A 22,531-nucleotide genomic window follows, 5' to 3' on the forward strand; every position below is an offset into this window, starting at 1 on the left:
AAAAGATTCAAAGATTCAAGTCTTACAGCTGTTTCTGTAAGACTTTGAATCTTCTCCAATAATGATAATGTATATGACTCAAGATGTTTGCCTTGCCTTAATGTTTTTTGTCCCCTTCAACAATTATATATCTGCTATATCGGAAATCTGCAATGAATCCATAACTACCATCTCGGCTACAACCTTGGAGCCCTAGTAATCCATTGCAGCACTTACCTAGCATTCCTAATCCTTTAGATCACCTGTGAACTAAACTGCCATACTTGATATATATATATATATATACACACACACACAGACTTATGATGGACTCTCCTGTTGATTTTGCTCTATGAGGATGTGACAGCCTACACTTTTTTTGTCAGTCATAATGCTTATGTCAAATGTGACATTTGAGTCCTGCCAGTGATTTGCAAAGAAGTCCGCAGCTGTTGCTAGCATGAGTATTATCAGTCATTGCAGGTAGTATATTTGCAGCTGCTTTTCTCCTTTGCCTTGCACCCGTAAGCCTGTTAATGCTGGTTGAAACAAAGTCTCTTATACCCTCTTTTTTATTTGATATGCATGGGCGACTGCTGCTCTTCCACAAAACAACTGTGGCTGGACTTGTATCTCAGTAATCAACTTTCTAGATGCAATCCCATGGTCATTCATGACTGAAGGGGGCCTTTTACATGCACACATACACGTGCGTGCACATTTCAATAATTCTTGACCTCTTCCCACTAGCTGTAGTGTGTATAAAATTGCTTTCACTAATATTCTTCAAGTAATAAAACTACTGTGATAGCTGATAAGCCATTAAATTTTTGTTGACCTCTCCAACCCTATCAGTATTAAAAAAAAAGCTGTGACAAATGAGAAATTTAAGTGTTTGATAATGATGTGTAATGATTCAATAGTTTATTACTGCCTCTACTTCTTGTTTAATCACCACTACCATTATAATAAGCACAAATACCATATGGTTATGAACATCACTATTGTAACTACTCCATTCACCATAACCTCCATTTCTTGATTTAACTCTGTTTCCTAAACATCATTCTTCATTGCCCAACATATCCAACAACCAAGAAATTAAGTGCCTCTCTTTTTATCCAGTTTGCTTTTTTGATTGATTATTTGTGCATCAGTGTTGGTCTTTCAAACCACTGAAGCTAGTCTGTTCAATTTTTTCCAGCAGTTATTACTTATCAAAATGTAATAGATTTTATTTATTTATCTTATTTCATTTATTTATTGTCAAAATTTGCTTTCTTAGAGTAAAATTAGTTGAATGGGTAAATTACAAGTTTTATGATAAATACCAACTGCAACATAGTAAAATGAACTAGAAAAGAAATACTGTTAGATGTATAGTTAGATGACAACATCATTTTTCATCCAGATTTGGGTGGTAATGACAGTTAGTACTGGAAAATATATCCAAGTACTGACCACATAAGTAGGAAAAAAAAAATGTTTTCTTTCGTTTTCATTTGTTACCTTTTGCTTAATATTGGGTCAAATATTTCATCTGTTTATGTAATGGAATAGAAGATATTTGCACATAGAATCTAGTTGTGTTTGTATTTTCTCTCTACGATTAACTGATGTCAAAGCAAATTAAGTAGAAGCCTCTCTCACTAATTAAAAACAAGAACACAACCAACAATAATTATAATGAGTTCTGTAAATATGTACAAAGCCTTGGTCAAGTAGAGCTAAGTGTCTTGTCCAGTGTTTCAATGGTATGAACCCCCGAGAGATAATTTCTAAATCAGTTTTGCTTTTTCTTTCTTAAATAATGATGATACCTTTTTTTTGACATGAAGCTAAATTTATATGAGGAAAAGTATATGTATAATCAATTATATTGATCTCCCTTATAACATTTCTTATATCTCTTTCACCTACTCTGGTAAGATAAAAGACATAAATCTTCCTTGCTATGATTTGAATTCAAACCAATGAGATACAGTCACAAGACAGAGTTAGTGACCAATCCGTTTCCTGTCATCTCAACCAATTATAGTTGTACTAATTAGTTAATTAGTAGCACTTCTGTATTTACAAAATCTGTCATGTGATTTATTTGTATCACATTCTTCAAAATACAGTTGTTCTTATGTTACAGCTGTGTACGTTAACTAAACACGGTTAAACAACAGCTTTCTGCCACCATATCAATAACAGCTACAACAACAAAATAATACTTTCTAACAAAAGTACAAGACTAGAAGTTTTATGTTGACCTTAGTACTTGACCGATACTTTATTTTATTGACTCTAAAAGAATGAATGATATAGTTGACTGTAAGGAGATTTTGAACTTGAAGCATAAAATGCTGCAACATCTACCACAAAGCATTTTGAGTGACACAATCATGATTCTACCAGCCCACCACTGTTATATATTATAATATTAATAAATTTCAGAGAAATTGGAATTGACATGAGAGCAGAGCAGGCCCAGAACACTGCTCTGTTGGGGACAGCTAGTATTTTGAGATTGCTGATTGGGTGTTGATACTTCCATGATACCAAATCTTATAATTTGCGGAAAGTATCACCTTGGAAACCTCTGACAACAGGTTGCTGTCCACTCTCACAGAACTCTTGATCTTATTTGCTCTGGTTGATTCTGTGAGAGTGGATTTTACACACACAATATTATAATATTAATAAATTTTACACACAATAACTGTTCCATACAATCCCACAACTCTCCAATGCATGGACACTGAATTATTGCATGCAGGACAGTTTTGTTCCCCTGCAAGCATCTTGGCCAGGTTTGGCTGTTGGTACTTCCATGCCTGAAGAGCTTGTCTCAAATGGGCAATGCCCTTCTGTAGTACTGCCAAGCCAAAGACTTTTGAAAATTGTCCTCTGGAAGAAACTGCTCAGACTGTTCTCGTTGATGCCTAGATTCAATCTTAGGCTATCATCATTCATACCCTCAACTAGCCTCCTATAGAAAACTTGGGTTGTTTTCCTGCTATCAGTTTTGGGCAGCTGGCACAATGCAGCAAGTGCCTGGCAACATTCTAGATGCCAAATGCCCAACCTTGGTCAACATTTGACCCATGACTGCAGTTCTGTCAATGAGATGAGCTGCAAAAGACATGTTGCATGGAAGTTATAGCCAAAAAATAGCAAAAAAATGCATTAAAAATGGAAAAAAAAATTATGGTAAATTTTTTTTAAAATCGTAGACTCATTGTAGACGCGCACTAATACCCAGAAGGGCTCAATATGAATCACGACTATAAGATACCCGGTTTTGGTTACACTGCACCGCAAAATGTCGGAGTAGTTAGGAATCTAAATCGTAGGAGACAGACATACAACTTCACTTTTATATATAAAGATATATATATATATATAGAGAGAGAGAGAATAACAAACAGACAGACAGTGACAGTGGTTTGTATCCATTTTATATATACTTATGTCTACAAAAGATAGTGTCAGAAATGATACAAGTTGAAATGAGAAAGCATACAACTCATATTAATTCCCCTACCTTCAGTTCAGCTGCTCTTGTTTGTTATATTTATTTCTTTATTGCCCACATAGAGAGGACAAACAAGGACAGACAAAGGGATTAAGTTGATTACATCGACCCCAGTGTGTAACTGGTACTTATTTAATCGAACCCCCCCCCCCCCTCCTGAAAGGATGAAAGGCAAAGTCGGTGGAATTTGAATTCAGAAAGGAACGGCAGACAACGGCCTGCTAACGATTGTGCCAGTTCGCCGCCTTGTTTGTTATATTAATTACTTGTATTCTTTTGAAATTGCTGACTCCCTCCCAGACTTAATCAGAACATGTTGCCATGCCTACCTTTTTACTTCTTCTGCATTCTCATTTTCATTAGATCCAGTACTAAACAATCTGAAAGTGAAGTTGATTTAGTATTTATAGAAAATTGTATAAACTGTCTTCTGCGGATAGTAACAGCCACTGAAATTTTATTCCAGACACCACAGCCTTAAGAAATGAAAGACATTTCTAAATTCTTAGAGAAATTAAAGCCAACTAAGCATCTACTTAAAGGCAAACACTGTAGAATAATGGTCTGCTTCCAGTAGGTCAAGTCTGCGACCTAGATACTGTAGCTAGTTATTTTATTTAACACTTATCATTAATATGCTAAAAAAGAATCTCAACAGCTATGACAAGCAACATAAAATATTGGCTTTTGTTAGGTTTTTAACTATCTTAAAACATATCTTCAATATTCTGAAAACTTGTGGCCAATATCCTTGGATTTTTCTTATACCTACTTTAATTATTTCAAATTTTGATACAAAGCCAGCACTTTTAGGGGAAGGGTTGAGTTGATTGCATCAAGACTTATTTTTATTGACCTTAAAAGGATGGAAGGTAAAGTTGACTTCAACAGAATTTGAACCCAGAACATAAAGAACCTGAAGAAATGCTACTAAACATTTTGTCCTGACTCACTAACAACATTGTCAGTTTGCCGCTTCTTGTATCAGCTATAATAGAATGTCTTTAGATTGATTTTAAAATACCATATGGTTAGTAAAAGGGACTTTTAACTTCTGGTAATACTGAACTTTTCATCTTCTAAGGTTGCTAAAATAATTTTTCTTAGTTATACACAAAACTTAGTCAGTGAAATTCTGAAGCATGAAATACTGCTTACATCACCTGCTGATGGGTAGCAGTGCAAATAAAAGAATTATCATACATAGAACTGTAATGTTTTAGTGAAGAGAGAATGTGTGTGTGTGTGTGTGTGTGTGTGTGTTTAGATATATACTGAGGGAGAGAGAGAGATAAAGTAGCTTGATACTGCGAGATTCTTGGCTCAGTGATTTGCTCACTGGTTGACTAAATGTTAGTTTCCTACTTAGTTCTTTACTATTAGACTCAGTCTGAATCACAAATTAGGTAGTTTTCTTAAAGAAAGTTCTTCACATTAAATGATGACTGATCTGTGACATGAAAGTGTATGACACTTAATGCGTAATACCATTCCTTTTTACTGGACTAAAGGATTTAAACTACTTTATACATATGTCAAGTATTTCCATAATGTCATCATATTACAGATGAAACTTCAGAAAAATAGTATCCCCTACCTAACCACCCCTCCTACAACTGAATAATTTGAGTCCTGTAGATAATGCCTTGTCTCAGTTATTTTAAACAAAGTTGTTCTATTTTCGTTCCTAAATTTTGTCTAAGAAACACTCATGTAATGGATATGAGCATCTTTGCCCACCTGATATTGTGCATGCCTCTATATCAACATGTGCATGTAGCTACACACACGCACACACACACACACATAAATAAACACACAGTTCAGTGTTAGTGCAACATATAGCTAAATAATAATTTGCATTATAAGTATACCAAGTTCTAATAACCAAGTATTGATACTACTGGGTGTACCTATCTATCTATCTATCTATCTGTCTGTCTGTCTATCTATCTATCTATCTATCTCTACACACACACACTTACACACACACACACACACACATGATGGTCTTCTTTCAGTTTCCCTCTACCAAATCCACTCACAAGGCTTGGTTGGCCTGAGGCTATAGTACAAGATGCTTGCCCAAGGTGCTATGCAGTGGGACTGAACCTGGAATCATGTGAATGGAAAGCAAGCTTCTTATCACACAGCCATGCCCACACACAAACACACACACACACACACACACACACATATATATATATATATATACTGTCTCTCTATCTATCTATCTATCTATCTATATATATATATATATGTATATATAAAAACACATATAACCCCCCCCACACACACACACATGCACACATACACACACACAGAAACGTGTGTGTGTATTTATAAATGAATACTTGGGCTTGGGATATAAAATATACCTACATATGTACATGTAAATATATTTAACCATATGTCAAGAGAGAAACAAATACTGAAAATATTCAGAAGACGAGCATTTGTGTATATGCATATAGATGTTTATATATTTACAGAGCAGATTTACATGCAGTACAAAAGATGCATGGTACTTTAGGTCTGACAGCTGTTTCTTGGGGCTTGGAACTACGTAATAGTTGTAATACTGGCAAGTATGGAGCAAAAAAAAAAAATATATATATGCACACAAATGAACAAAAAAGTGATTCTGATTTCCCACTCTTGTTAGTTTAAAAATGTTATATGAGATTAAGAAATTATTATCATTACTATTACAACCAAGCCAGTGACCCAATTCTAACTGTTTTTAGAATGAGTTCATTTCGGTTCTTAACACACTTTGGGAAAGTTATGAATATCAAGTTTTCCATCTTCTGCAAGAAACTTATTTTGTAGTTGTTTTTGTTACTATATAAATGTGAAGAAAAAAAAAAATCTTCATTCCATTCAGTATCTGTTCTTTTATTATTTGCTCTTTTATTCAATATTGCAGTAAATTCTAAATAATTAAACAATGCAGTATTTTACTTTCCAACACCACCATTTCTGACTGGCACAAAATGAGAAGAAAAAAAGATATATAAAATTCACTATTAGGCACAGGCTTGGCTGTGTGGTAAGTAGCTTGCTTACCAACCACATGGTTCTGGGTTCAGTCCCACTGCATGTTACCTTAGGTAAGTGCCTTTTACTATAGCCTTGGGCTGAACAAAGCCTTGTGAGTGGATTTGGTAGACAGAAACTGAAAGAAGCCTGTCATGTGTGTGTGTGTGTGTGTGTGTGTGTGTGTTTTTCTCCCCACCATTGCTTGACAATCAAAGTTGGTGTGTTTAGGTCCCTGTAACTTAGTAGTTCAACAAAAGAGACCGATGGAATAAGTACTAGGCTTACAAAGAATAAGTCCTGGGGTTAATTTGTTCAACTAACGGTGAAGCTCCAGCATGGCCACAGTCAAATGACTGAAACAAATAAAAGAATAAAGGAATAAAAGTTGAATCCTCCTCTGTTGTTTTATCTTCGTTTGCTAATTCTGTAAATTAGCCAAATGACACTTTCTTTCTGTTTCTCAGTGATAACACTATGTGCATTATGCAGTCTGGTTGCACTAAATAGAATGCTTGTACATGATACTTTTATTTAGCATGTGTTAGCTTAGTATTCCTCCCCCTACTATTCAATACTATCCTATGTGGACTTGGTGACAGCAGCAGTGGCAGTATCAGCAGCAACAACTGAAAACAATAGCAGTATTTAAAGGTTATTAATTGAATAAACAATATTATTATATAGTCATTGTGTAGATAGGGACATGTGTGTGTATGCATATATATATACATTTATATATATATAAGCACACACATCATCATCATCGTTTAACATTTGCCTTCCATATATGAACACTTACACACACACACACACACATATATATATATATACATATATCTGTGAGTGTGTGTGTATATACACGCATGCATTTGTCTGTGTGTGTGTATATACACGCATGCATTTGTCTGTCTGTGTGTGTGTATGTGTGTGTGTTTGTAAGAAATTCCAGGTGTGGAAGTAAGGTCCAGAATCAAAGGGCCTAAGAGTTAATCTAGCAAAGATCAAAGTCTTAGTAAGTAGGGAAGTGGGCAAATCACAAATCCCTTCAGGAAGATGGCCCAGCTCAATCTGCAGAAAAGGCAAAACCTAAGAAGGCAGTGATCTGTCCAGCAGCCAGCTGCACCAGGTATGGAACAGATGATACATACATCTCATCTGTCCTTGGATCTTATCAGAACATAGTCTAGGATGTGCCAATGTTTAGACCGTAGATGTTTCCAGGTCACCTTTTGTCGGGTTGGGAGACGAAATAGGAAGTTGATGACAAGTTCGTGCTCGGCACAAAGGCCCAGGAGGAGCTGGCCATTGGCATTTCATTTCCCAATGCTGTGATGTCCAAGAATGCTGTTCCACAGTCAATGGTCACTACAAACTCTGCCATTAAATTCCCCCAACACAAGGAGTTTGTCATGTGCAGGGACTGTCTGGATGGTGCGGTCCAGCAGATTGTAGAATGAAGCATTAATGTTGTCTTCAGATGTGAGAGCAGGGGCATACACAGAGATCAGCGTAAGGTATCTGTCCCAAATGAGTGGGATCCAAACAGTGTTCAGGCACTCGCTGACAGCAGTTGGGATGAGTTTGTGTTGATCCATGAGTTTCATTTTCATGGCAAGGCCAACTCCATGGATGTGTGGTTCATTAGGATTCTTTCCCTTCCAAAAAATGGTGTATTTGGAACCAGTTTCTCTGATGTTGTCTTCTCCAGGAAGCCTAGTCTCGCATAAGGCTGCCATGTTGATGTTGAAGTGGGCAAGTTCCTTACAAACAAGGGCTGTATGTCGCTCTGGACGATTAATGTCACTCTTGTCCTGGAGAGTGTGGATGTTCCAGGCCCCGAAAGTGAGAGGTTGTGAAACAAAGGATTTAGTAGTCGATGATGGATGAGTAGAATTAGAGTTCTGACAGCTGAGTGGCTAGTCTGCCAGCCGCAGTATGCTAGCCAGATTGAATTGCTGTGTCTGATGTTTACCCCACCTTTCCTGGGCGCCCCTACCCTTTAGAGTTGGGCTGCAGTAATCCTAAAGAGGCCAGACCAGTCACTGCTATTTATTGGAGAGCAACCATCTAAGATTTGCTGCCGATGTATATTCACGAACTAGAGGCTTCCAGCTTTCCAGACCTACATCCGGTTGTTGTTGTTTGTTCCTTCTCAAGCCATGCCTGGCTTATAAGGGCCGGTTTCCTTGGCGTATAGGTTCTCCACCTAGACGGGATGCTGGTCCATCACAGGTGAGCTGCAAGATGCAGGAGGAAAGAGTGAGAGAAACTTGTGGCAAAAGAGTCAGCAGAAGTTCGCCATTACCTTCTGCCGGAGCCACGTTGAGCTTAGGTGTTTCGCTCATAAACACACACATCACCCGGTCTGGGATTCGAGCCCGCGATCCCTCGACCGCCAGTCCGCTGCTCTAACTACTAGGCCATGTGCTCGTGATACAAGGTGTTTCAAGGACTTTTGTTGGTCTCTCACTCATCTGTACTCCACACATAATAAACAAAGGAGGTTGCAGTCTGGGGAGTTCAGTGGCCAGATGTTAAGGGTGATGTGGTTGTAGAAATTGTCTGACAGTTATGACTGGGTTCTTCTGCTTGTGGGGCATGGTGCAGAGCCCTGTTGTCAGACATAGGGTCTTTCAGCAGCCACTCTCTTGACCTGCCTCATCCAGACACTTGTTGTAAGCCTCCGTGTTGAGTCTGAGACCGTGTGGGAAGATGAATGGGGGCATAACATCTGCATCGCTAGTGATCAGTCCAAACACTATGATGTTGACTAGATGTTTGATTTTTATCACATTTGGTACATGTCCTTAGATTGCAGTGTTCTCAGATTGACACCCTAACACTCTAGTGTGAATGCCTAGCAGTACAACATGTCATTTCCAAATATCTGGTAGAGTGAATTGCATCATGGTGCTGTTTTTCTCACAGATGGTGTCCAACTGACCCTACCATATTTTGTTGTTGACAAATGAAAAAACAATCCACATGCATGAAATTAAAAATATAAAATGGCGACAATTTACCCATTGTATCCTGTGTATATATGTACGTATGTGTGTGTGTGTGTACATACATGCACACACTCGCGCACATATAAATACACCCACACACACACACCATATATATGTATATCTATACATGGGCACAGATATGGCTGTGTGGTTAAGACGTTTGCTTTGTAACCAGCATGGTTCTCTGCAGCTTCTTCTATTATAGACCCAGGCTAACCACAGCCTTGTGAATAGATTTGGTGATAGACAGACAATATATATGTTTGTGCATGCACAAGCCTCTGTGTGTGTGTGTGTTGATGTGTACATATGTACTTGTTTGCAAAGGCTCTGTGCCATAAGTAGTGACATTGTTGTCATATGCCCTAGCTTTGTACCTTCAAAACATGTGACACCAAAACATGTGCAGTAAAGATGGAGAGAGATGTGTGGGTTGGGCTGCTGGTAAAGGAATGGGATGAACCATTTCCAAAGAATAGACAGAGAAGTCCGAGAAGAGATGACTTGCCAGTTGGCTGCCAGCTGAGATGTGCATCTTGGTGTACACATGCATGCACATGTGCAAATACACACCACACACAGACACACATGTGTGTTAGTCTTAATTTTCAAATCTGTGTATGTATGCATGTGTGTACATATCTATGTATGCATGTGTGTCTATATATATATGTATGCATGTGTGTGTGTATATATATATACAGATGTATGTATGTATGTTTTATTTTAATTTATTTTTACCTGCTGAATCTGTAGGAACAACATTGCTTATGACCTTTGCATACCTTACAAGACCAGTGAGTTTGATGTCATTAATATTCCTTTTAAATTAATGGAAGTTAACACCAGCAGAGAAGATGTGAACATAGAGAAGATTTCACAGGGTCAGTGCCAATGTTCTGGGGATGAAGACCTGGATATAGTGTTTAGTGCAAGGCCAGCAGAAGGGGCTTGATGCAACAAGTGATGAAAAGTAGAGAGACAAGTGTGTTGGGGTGCTTGATTGTAGGAGATATGCTATGAGCAATCTCCAATGGACAGAGGTCATTATAGTAGTAATAGAAAAGACAGAGCGGAGTGACAGCATTCCAGTGGGTCAGAGACTGGAGTGTATCTGTTAGTGATTAAAGCTTGAATGCCAATCAATAGAGTGGGCCTGCCTTTTCTGACTACACACACACTCACACATACATGTATATATTGATCAGCAGAAAGACTGATATATAGGTTTGTGTGTGTGTATATATATATGTGTGCTTGTGTATACACATGCACACACACACACATGTAAAAAGCACGTGAAAAGCACCATTCGAGCGTGGTCAATACCAGTGCTGGCTGACTGGTCCTGTGCCGATAGCATGTAAAAAACATCATTCAAGCATGGTTGTTTCCAGTGCCGCCTAATTGGCTCCCATGCCACTGGCACATAAAAACAACATTCAAGCATAGTCGATGCCTGTACCACCTGACTGGCCCTCGTGCCAGTGGCATGTAAAAAGCATCCACTACACTCTTGGAGTGGTTGGCATTAGGAAGGTCATCCAGCTGTAGAAACTTTGCCAGATCAGATTGGAGCCTGGTGTAGCCTTCTGGCTTGCCAGCCCTCAGTCAAACTGTCCAACCCATGTCAGCATGGAAAGCAGACATTAAATGACGATGATGATAATGATGATATATATATATATATATGTGGATGCATGCACACAGCAGTATCAATACTTGGTTATTAGAACTTGGTATACTTATAATGCAAATTATTACCTAGCTATATGCTGCACTAATACGCAACTGTGTGTTTATGCATATAAATGTGTGTGTGTGCATGTGTGTGTGTCTGTGTAGACAGGCTTCTTTCAGTGAATCAAATTCATTCACAAGGCTTTAGATGGTCTGTAGGTCTAATAAAAGATACCTACTGAAGATGCCACACAATGGAACTGATTTCAAAAGCTACTTGGCTTGGAATTAAGCTTTTTGACACACTCAGCTATACTTGTATCATCCACACTATCATTAGATTATGCCTACTTTTCCATTCTGGAAAGAATTGGTGAAGATTGCAATAAAAAGTATAGTTTATTTATATATATCATCATTATCATCACACACACACACACACACACACGCGCGTGCATTTATTCACACCGAAGCATTAAAAGAAAGAAACTGGTATGTGCACACAGGGCTGCACCCATAGATATTCATACTCATGCATAAATGTACATAACCACATACACTGTCAATAGAATTAACAGTTGTGTGTCTAAATATCTGACTAATGTCTCAAACCAATTGTTGTGAAAGCTGGAACTACAATATTTAGAATGGTGTTGATTATAAATCCTTGAATTTTGTATTAATATCATTTGTTCTATTGCTATTGCTACAGTTTATGTTAAAATGTCATCAGTTAAAAGTCCAATGGAGAATGTAACTTCAAGCATTATCAATATTATTTATTGGTTTTGTGTTGATGTCATTCTCTGAAACTGGAAATAGGCTGTTGGTCTATTTATCTATTTCAGAAATACTTTATTATGCTCAATTTAGTATGTCTTTGCTATTTCTTGTTGCCACTAAATGGTTTAGTGATTTACTAATTTTGTTTCAAGTGTTTATTTTTTAATTTTTATATATTTTTTGACCAGGTTTTTTTTATTCTTTATTCTACTTTTTTTTTTTTTGGTTTTGTAATATAGGCTTTTGGCTGTTGATTTGGTATCAGTTTGTATACATATGGTTCTTGTTTCAGACATGATATGAATAGATAAATAACATTCACTATGTAATGCATTGTAGTGTGTATAATTTTTTTTTTTTTACTATGGAACATTATTTACTTTAAATGTGATTTGAATTCATTTGGACATCATCATCATCAACACCATCATCATCAACATCATCATCATCAATACCATCATCATCAACATCATCATCATCATTGTCGATCAAGTAGTGTCAGAAAAAAAAATCAACAGGAAAGTCTTCTCTGCTGTAAAAAAATGTGTTGGACACTAAATAATGCCATGTCAGAAACAGAAAAAATAAATGAGCAAAAAACAAAAGTTGGAACAGGGTTCAATGGTTTTTGTCCTCTTTCCTTCGGTGTGTCACTTTTCCTACTCTTGTAGAACATAAGGTAGCAGTCCGGTTTCTACTCACCCCCGCCCCCCAGTTACTGTCCTATTACTCTCTAACTCTCACTAAACTGACATCATTTTTTATTTTCCCTTCTATTACCCCTTTCCCTAACATTGTCTCTGTTATTCTCTCCTCCTAATTTGTGTAACTCTAGTAAGAACTATCTTGATGAATTGTCCAAACTGACTGGGCCACCCTATTACTGGGGCCACTTATTCAACCCAACTCATTACTGTTACCACTTTGTCACCCTTTTCCTTCATACTAATCCCTATCATTACTCTTCTTTGTCTCTCCTCTGTCTCCATCACTCCTACCCTAATACTTTTTCCTCTGTTATTCTCTCCATTACCATACTCTCAGAACAAATATATTTCATCCATCATGGGGGCTCTTTTTTGCTTTACAAGTTGTAACATGACCCCAACAGTACTGGTGATACAAAAGCTACCCAGTACATTCTATCAGTGATTAGTTACCAATCCAGGTAGCTACAACGCAGGGCTTGAATTGGTTCTTGCTGATGGTGAGGCGTCCTTGTGGTGCTGCTACTATGAAAAAGGCATTCAGTACACTCTGTAAAGTGTTTGATGTTAGGGATGAGCATCTAGCTGTGCCAACCATGCTTAAAATGAGACTTTGGTGCATCATGGTCATCTGGCCTTTTGAATTCTATTGAAGCATGCTACCCATGCCAGCATAGGAGATGAACATAAAATGATGATGACTGTAATGTAGCAAAACATGGAGAACATTCTGCATCATCATAATTGTATAATGTTCACAATCGTTATTGTTATCATCGACATCATTGTCATTATCATCAAACTTATTGTTAACATTATCCAAATCGTTAACTTCACCATAAATTTAATTCTTGTTTTGTTATACTGGGCATGGATTAGGTTGGTCTTTTTTTTACTTCATCATCAGTTTTGTAGCTATCGTTGATTTGTTTTGGGGAGTTCTTTATTACCATCATGGTGATTTACCATCATTGACATGCATAAAATTTTTAGAATGCATTATGTATTCTCATTATATCTTTCAACTGAAGCATTTACGTTATCTTTCTTTTTCTTTACCTCTTATATGCCAATCAATGCTGTTACCATTTTGCATTCTACACACCTTCTATCTTTCGGTTCCTTATATTCCACATTGAGTGTACTGTGGTCAACACATTTATTCTTCTCTGATTAATGGATATCTTGTATCATTATTTGATACCTATTACTTATTTTTACTTATAAACAACCTGTAACATTCCAGAAATAATACACCTATGTGAATTTGATTAATGTTCCACCTCATATATCCCCACCCAAGACGCCCATATTCTAAGATTTGTTTGTGCATTTTCAGAGTGACATAATCTTATGAGAAAGGTTTACCTTGGAAATATTTCAAAAAAACCATCTCCAACTATGTTTTCTTCTTTCTAATGTAACAAACAGTATTGATTTCTGATCAATAAAATCAAAAGAAAGTTTGATGAAACCTTGGTAACATCTCCTCCTTCTTATCTATTTATGATGTATTTTTGCTGTAGTAGGTTGCAACTGAGACACACAGTAAGTAGTAGGTTTCTAGCTTATGTCTGCTAACAAAGCAATCAATTCTCTTGTTTTAAATTATATATAAAAATATATATATATATATTTTGAACAACAGAAAGTAGTAGACAAAAATACATAACAGCCCATAGAAAGACAAAATAACATTATTGTATGAAATTTCATCAACTTTTGAATTATTTATATATTGAAGTGGCCATATTTTTTAATCTATAAAGTGATTGGCTTTAGGAAGGGCATCCAGCCATAGAAACCAAGTGAAATGACATTTCCAAGTACCTTGACTTTAAGAGCAGTTCTCCCAATGGGAAGTGGCTCAGACCAGCAACCCCATCTTACTTATGCTAACAGGGAAAGATTCATTAATGTCACCAATTAGTTAATTAACTAAACTGCACTACAATTATATGCACAAAAGCATCGGTTTTGTTTCTTGTTGTCAGTGTGCTCATATACAAATATGTATATGTAGTAAACATGGGAAGTTGTAGTGCAACTGAGCACTAGATACAATATGCTCATTATTATAACATGATATGGTGTGATTTTGTTAATTTGAAAACATGCTGTTGATTCATAATTTATTTAATCATAATTTTTAGATAAGCTTTCAATGTTGGTATAGGTTGGAGTGTTCCACTTTTGGCATGATTCTCTGTCTGGATGTTTATGCTTGCTTTGTTGCTTATGACCACTTACTTAGTAGTACGACAAAAAGAGATTGATAAAAGTACTAAGGTGAAATAAACACTGGTGTTGATGTACTGAACTGATTCCTTTGAAGGTGCTGCTGCAGCATAACAATATCCAGTGACCGAAGCTGGTAAAAGAAGGAAAGAATATGTTTGAATACAATGGGTGTCCTTATATTACTCTCTCTCTCTCTCTCTTACATTCACCCTGATACTTATGTAGACATAAAGTATGTGGGTATATTTGTGCACACACACAAACACACACACACACACATACGCACACATATACATGTATATACCTGAGTCTGGTGCAGCCTTCCAGCTTGCCAGCTCCAATCAAACCGTCCAACCCATGCCAGCATGGACAATGGATGTTAAACGATGATAATGATATATAAATAGATAAATATACATATGTGTGTGTGTGTGTGTGTGTGTGTGTGGTGTGTGTGTGTGTGTCTGTATCTTCAGTGCATTGAAACCTAAATGTTTAATATTCATTAAGAATACCAACTATGGGAATATTCTAGGATTCACAATAACTTCGTCGATTTGTATTTTTTTGATAAGAATGTTAGCAATGGAAGATGTGTAAAAGAGGTGTACTCACATATACGCAAGTTGACAAACAACTCTTGCTTTGTGTTGCCCTAATGAACTAAATTATATGTCTGAACTTGCTTGGACATAATGATCTAAGTGGAGGGAATCATTAAACTCAGTGTTGCTGATGATGTCATATGGCACACCTAATTATTAGCTTTAGTGGCAGTGTTGGGTTGGTCTCAGTCAGCACTGACTGGAATACGAAAAATAGCTGCCCCTTTAGTAAATAGGGATTGTCTTTCTCTTTGTCTTTCTTGTATATATATTTGTGTTTGTGTGTGTTTGGATTGGTAGGTGTATATGTGTATATTCAAACTATTCAGCCTCAGTTGTGAAGTAGCAAGAGACAAACACAAATAGCATACAGACACACTTTGGGCTTTCACTTAATTTTTCTCTGCCAAATTCCCTCACCAAGCATTGGTTACCCAGAGTTTTTAGAAGACACTTACCTAAGCTGTCACACAATGGGACAGAACCTAGAACCACATGGATGGGAAACTTTTTTGATCACATTACCTTATCTTTATCTGTGTATGCATGCACGTGTGTGTGTATATATATGTATATATATATGTCCAACCCATGCTAGCATGGAAAGCGGACATTAAACAATGATGATATATATATATTGTTATATTTCGGAATGGTCATTTTGCCAGTTTAGCCAATAAAAACACACGCACTATATATTTGGTGTTACTTTGCTTCAGTGTTATTTATTTTTTACATTAATCTTAATCTTATTTCGGCCAGATTTGGCTAAACTGGCAAAATGACCATTCCGAAATATAACAATATCTGTTTCAACACACGGCTTCACATAAAAAATCTTGCACAACAAATATTTAGATATATATATATATATATATATATATATATATATATATATACACACACAAGGGTTATACCAGAAGTAATGCCAAACATTTTGAGTACCTCAGTGTATTGCTCATTGATGATATTCCTGGAAATCAGGGAGATTAATACCATTGTCATCAGAATAAAAAAAAAGAAAGAAAAAGTCACCAGCTCTTGAACTTAAGGCTTGGAGTAGAGGTATGACTCTGTTCCATGGGCTGAATCTTCATTTTCAGATCATAAATTTTATCCTTTGTGACAAGATGAGAGAAAAAAAAATGTCTTTATTAGCTTCAAATGCTTCCAGCAACTCAGAGCAGTTTCATACCCTTTTCTCCTCCAAATCAAGTATCAGCTACCAAGGTGTTCACTTTGCACATACTTCTTGTTACCCAAAGTCTTCCATCATTTTGTGTAATGCATTATGGCCACAGTCCAGTTGTGCAGAAGTTTTCAAAATATGATTCATCTGTGCAAATCAGTTTGTCCATTCACTGGCAATTCATGTCAATGGTTGTAGTTGAGGGTCTCCCACTGTAGGTTGCCTTGAGTGCCAGTTTCCCTTCCTTTAAACTTCATCCATCTGTGTGTATTGCTCTTGTCAATGGTGTCATTTCCTTAAAGAACCTTTACTTTGAGTGGCTGCTGGACAACCCACACCCCTCCTTTGTCAAGAATTCAATGATGGCTAGTTGCTCCTGCTTGGAACTCATTATTTGTCTACAATGAAGAACAGGAAGAGTTACTCTACCAACATGTGCAATTTGAATGACCTGTATCAGTTAATAAAAAAGTTATGTCCACTTTTACATTTCTTTCTCTACAACTTCCTTTATGTGTGTGTGTGTGTGTGTGTGGTGTGTGTGTGTGTGTGTGTGTGTGTACATGTATGTATGCACAATGTAGAACTGAAATGTCTGAATATGTATGATATTGGGTTACAGGCTTATAGAAAACTCAGAGACACTGTTTTTGTACAACCCTGTAATGAGATAAAATATTAATGGCAGATATTTCACAGTGGCTTGCTAGAGATATAATAAAAAAAAATATGTCTAAAATCTCAAGGGACATATCTGATCTTCAGTTTAGCTATGCTTTCATCATACACAGCTGATGAAAAACTATTCTCCTCTCTGATAGAATGCTATTCTGTTGCAGGCTATTGTTGTTGCTTAGCCTCAGGTCAGCTGTGATCATGCAGACCTTCTGTTAGAGGCATTCCAGCTTTGATCATCCTACATTTTTGTATATCTAGGATTATATTATGAAATCTTTATTAATTTTTTTTTTTTAAAGATGGTAGAGTGTGATTGGAGGCAAATTTTACTGTTATTTATGAAAGATTGAGCAACAACACAAAGGTCCTTCATTAGTTTTCTCATTAACTTATTGCACTTAACAATTGCATGCGATCTGTTACCCATTCTTGAAAACATAACTGGGTAGTGTAAAACAAAGTGACCCACTCCAAAACAATAAAATGCTGGATATTTGAATTAATAAACAAATATGTAGTAGTCCTGTATATAACTCCAGTGTGGTCATTTTCTTTCTATTATAATTAAGAAAATTTAAAATATAGATGCAGATGATAATGCTAAAGATGATTATCTTCTGTATACTGTCTATTATAATTTTCAGACTGTCAAAAATTGCTGTTTAAACAAAAGTATACAATGTAAGGTATATTGAACTTTCCACCATGATGAAAGTGACAGCAAATTGTTGAAAATATTTACTCTTATAATCCTCATTTAGATTGCTTAGGACATTTTTTTTTTCATTGAAATTCTTGAGAGAATGAACTCCTCTGTTTGAATTGCTGAAGCCTTTCTATTTACTTCTGAAAAATTCTGTGAACTTCTGAAATGGCTCACTACAAGCAGTAAATTGTTTCTGTTACCTAGGTGACATATTTCATGCTGAGGTGTTTTTAGTAAAAGAATATTAATGAGAGAAAGGATGTGGGTGGGGGAAAGATTAGTTGTTAGATCAGTTGGCAATGAAAGGTTTTTTTTTGTTTTTTTTTTCCATGCAAAAAGAAAGCTGTATGAAGTCTGTATCAGAAATGAGATGCTGCATGGTAGTGAAACATGGATACTGAATGCAGGCAATCTGCAGTGGCTAAAGAATAATGAGTCAGGCATGAATCATTGGATGTGCAAGGAAAAGAGACAACATAAGTCAGCTGAGAGTCAGGACTGATCGTTAGAGACATCAGTTGATGTATGTAAGGGAGACAACTAACTGCACTGGTATGGGACATATTGATTGTATTGCCGTATGCTGACATGGAAGGACTTCAAGCAAAGGAAAACATCAAAAGAGATGAAGTTAGAAGATCTGATCTCAGTTATGGGTTTCAAGGATTAGGTGACAAAGGATCAAGATAGGTGTATAGGAAACCTATTTAATAGGAGCAAGAAAACTAATTGTTCAAATGATGATAATAATAGTTATTATACAATGTAGTTTGGCTGTATTCTCTATTAAAGTCCTACCGATAGAGAACAGTGTTTTTATGTACTTCTTAACATTCTTTTCTGGACAGATGCTTAACTACTCCTGAGTGTACCATTTGGAAAATATGCTTTGAACATATTCTTCTTGTTGCATTCAGGAACATGTAAAATAAGTTCATATCCCATGAAGAAAATATTTGTGTCTCTACATAAGACTCTTTATTGTATTAGAAAGAGTTTGCCTAGCTGATGGAAATTGGTAGCTGACCTTATTGAGCAGGTACCAGAAAAGGACTAGCATCCTGGGCATTATACTAAGAAATAGGTGGTTCTTTGCTTAAATGCTGTAGAACCTAGTGCTAAGTCCTGGCTCTACAAAATGCTGTGGCTTGTGACAGGACGAAATAAACTCTCAACATTTATCGTTATGAATCATTCATCTATGTAAAGATTGTGTTAACTTCGATGTTTACAGAAGCTTTTTATCATATTGTGAATATGAGAGATATTGATTGCCAGTTAAATTACTTATGAAATCATGTGTGAGTTTGAACATGCTATATAATTATTGTCAGTTAATTTAAATATCAATGACGAATAGTTTGAGAGAAATAGTTGGGTATCACAATGTAGTGTGATCATCACAACTAGGCTGTATATTGTCAGATTGGGAACTATGTCAGAGTACAGAAATATTATTCCCAGATGGAAATGAATAGATAAAATAGATAAATAAAAATACAAAATAGTTGTTTTTAAGCCTGAAATCCCAACATATTTAACAAGAGACAAAAGGAATTCATCGAATCAATAACTTGTGAATGAAAGACATTAGTAGATGTTAACTTAATTAAAATTAAACGAGACAGAAAGTCCTGGCATTGACTGTTTAGTCTATCGATTTGCATCTTGATTAATATTAATGTTTCAAACCTGTGTGTGTGTGTGTGTGCTTATATGTATGTATATATATATATCTATGTGTATGGATGTATATGTGTGTGTGTGTGTGTGTGCACACGCATGCACGCCTGTATATGTATGTATATGAATGTATATGATATATTACATTAAAAATGGAACTGAATATATGTTTCAGCATTACCTACAAGAGAAGTGGCAATTTTGATGTGCTACATAAGGGCTTTTGTTCTTTCCATAGGCCTTCACATAAACTCATTATTGTGACTTCAGTTGCTGGAATATATTTTTTCTGTTTATTATTTGGTGTTTCATTCATCAAATAGCTGACTTGTTAAAATTGTTCTATGTATATGCTTATATGTAAGCATGCATGCATGTATATATGCATGTGGGTGTGGGTGTGTGGGGTGGGTGTGTGTATGTATGTGTGTGTGAATATGCATGTGTGTATATGTAAAATATCAAACTCCTTTCTTGTACAACTATCACAAAATAAAGTGTCTGAATTAAAACTGTTTCCTTTAGATGTTTTTTTTTCTTTTTTATTTTCTTGCTTTTCTTTCTTTTCTCTGTTTTTCTTTACTTTTATTTGGTTTTGTAATGCTTTTTCATGTATATATTTTTTTCTGTTTTTTCTCTTTAACTGTAGATTCCCGAAGCCTGTTTGTTCTTTTCCTTCCTACAAAATAATCATTATTACGATAAACATTAATTAGTAATTGGATTGTACTGAGTTTAAATAAAGGAAAGTCAAAGACAGAGAGCGAGAGAGAGAGAGAGAGAGAGAGAGAGAGAGAGAGAGAAGTGACACACACAAACATAAACAGAGAGAGGGAGAGGCTAGGAAAAAATTTAACAAAACAAAAAAAAAACTATACACAATTATAAAAATCAAAGAAGTAAGTAAACTCTTAGGGTTTTTGTTGATTGTTTTATTTTATTCTTTTCTCTCTCTTTTTTTTGTGTGTTTGGTGGTGGTGGTGATGGTGGTGGGTTTATATTTACTAAGGAACTTTTGCTTAATATCCTCTCTCATCATTGTTAGAACTTTTGAGTACACTTCCTCTTGGTTTCTTACTTGCAATCAGTGGGAGTAAGTGTGAGTAGAGTTAGTGATGACAGCTAGTAGCTTTGATGGCTGTTTGATATACAAGTGCTTGGAGACTATTGTATCAACTATAGGCTACAACACTGGCTCTATCCTACTAGCTGCCTCAGACTGCACATCAACCATGGGAGTGCCGAGATCTAACTTAGGAGCATTGATCTTCTTGCAGTCTGAATTTTTATTTTATTTTTTTCTTCTTTCTGATCTTTTTATGGAAAAATGACGTAGCTTGCTTATAGAGTGCATGCTGGGATGTCTCTTTGCAGTCGTTGTATAACTGTGCATCAGCACGCTACATTGATTGAATAAGTGTTTTGTGTGTTAGCATCTTTGTATGTGTATGCTTGTGTGTGTGTGTGTGTGTGTGTGTATATGTGTACGTTTGTGTCTGTTCACTGCATGCATACACATCACAATATGAATTTTCTAATGTCTGTAGTAACGAAGATTTTTACATCTAAAACGTATTTGCGTATTTAGATATATATTCTGGAGATGTCTGCATCTATTTATATATCTCTAGAGTGTGTATATGTGTGTAAGTGTGCGTATACATGTGTGTGCGCAAGTGTGTGTGTATGTTGCTGTCGTAGTTTTGAGGAAGGGGTAGTGCCTATGAGTTTTGCATGGGACTTTTGTTTGGGCCCTTTGGGATAGCTGAGTTAGATGCTGTTAATGTTCCATTAAATCATTGCAGGTCAATACCTGCAAGAAAGACATGGGCAGAGAGAAGATTCCAGAAGGTTGATATTCTGGGGAGGAAGGGCTGGGTATAGTAGACAAGTGGTTTTGGAACACCTGGGTGGCAGAAGTATGGGTGCAGCCAGCTCTAAGGAAAAAAGGACATTTTAGTAGCGATAGAAAAATTAGAGTTGGGTGACAGATCATCTGTGAGTGAAGGCTAGTGTATGTCCATGTATAATTGACTACCAATTAGTTGAGTGGCCCTCTTGGCTGCAGTCCAGGATACCTGTATTTATAACACCACCACCAACACCACTATCCCAGTTGTGGGAGTAGTGCTCTGTTTTGGGCCTAAATTGAGTTATGAAAATTCTGAGCCGCAGTTGGAAGTTAAAAAACTCTTATATCCAGAAGAGAAGAGTCAGTCTTTAGAATGATGTTCTAGTTGTGCTGAGGATGTTCTTTCACCAGAAAGATCCTTAGTGATAGTGGGATCTGATATTTGGGACTACTATAAAGCTCTGAGTGACACTCAAGTTTAAAGAGTGTACAGTGGTGTTTTCTTCATATGAGGTTCAAGAAGGTGCAGTGTAGTGGTGTTTTCTTTTCATACATGTATGCATGTGTGTGTGTGTGCACGTATATATGTACATACGTACATACATATGTATGTACGTATATGTACATAATGTATCATAAAATGCACAAAACCACTGTGTGTGTGTATTGATTTTGTTCATTTTATGGTACAAATCATAAAAGTGCACAATGTACCCATCATTGTGATAGACTAATATATATATATACTGATATACGTTTGTATTATGCAATGCAAACACAGTTAAGTGTCTGGACCTTTGGGCTTCATGCAATCACATGTACTATTCAGTAAATTAAGAAGGCTTCCCAATC

At 36.3% G+C, this 22,531-nt stretch overlaps 1 protein-coding gene and 1 long non-coding RNA gene across 3 annotated transcripts in view; both read left to right on the plus strand.

Moving 5' to 3' along the window:
* The window catches only part of LOC115223833 (hyccin), a 374,581-nt gene that overhangs the window by 276,479 nt on the left and 75,571 nt on the right, over positions 1–22,531 (plus strand). The gene's annotated exons all lie outside the window — the stretch shown is intronic.
* Positions 102–21,516, plus strand: LOC118768501. The gene is made up of 3 exons (XR_005004339.1): positions 102–244; positions 13,336–13,341; positions 21,505–21,516. It is a non-coding gene; the product is annotated as an uncharacterized LOC118768501 (long non-coding RNA).

Source organism: Octopus sinensis, linkage group LG2 (assembly GCF_006345805.1).
Source record: "Octopus sinensis linkage group LG2, ASM634580v1, whole genome shotgun sequence".
Classification (NCBI taxonomy): domain Eukaryota; kingdom Metazoa; phylum Mollusca; class Cephalopoda; order Octopoda; family Octopodidae; genus Octopus; species Octopus sinensis.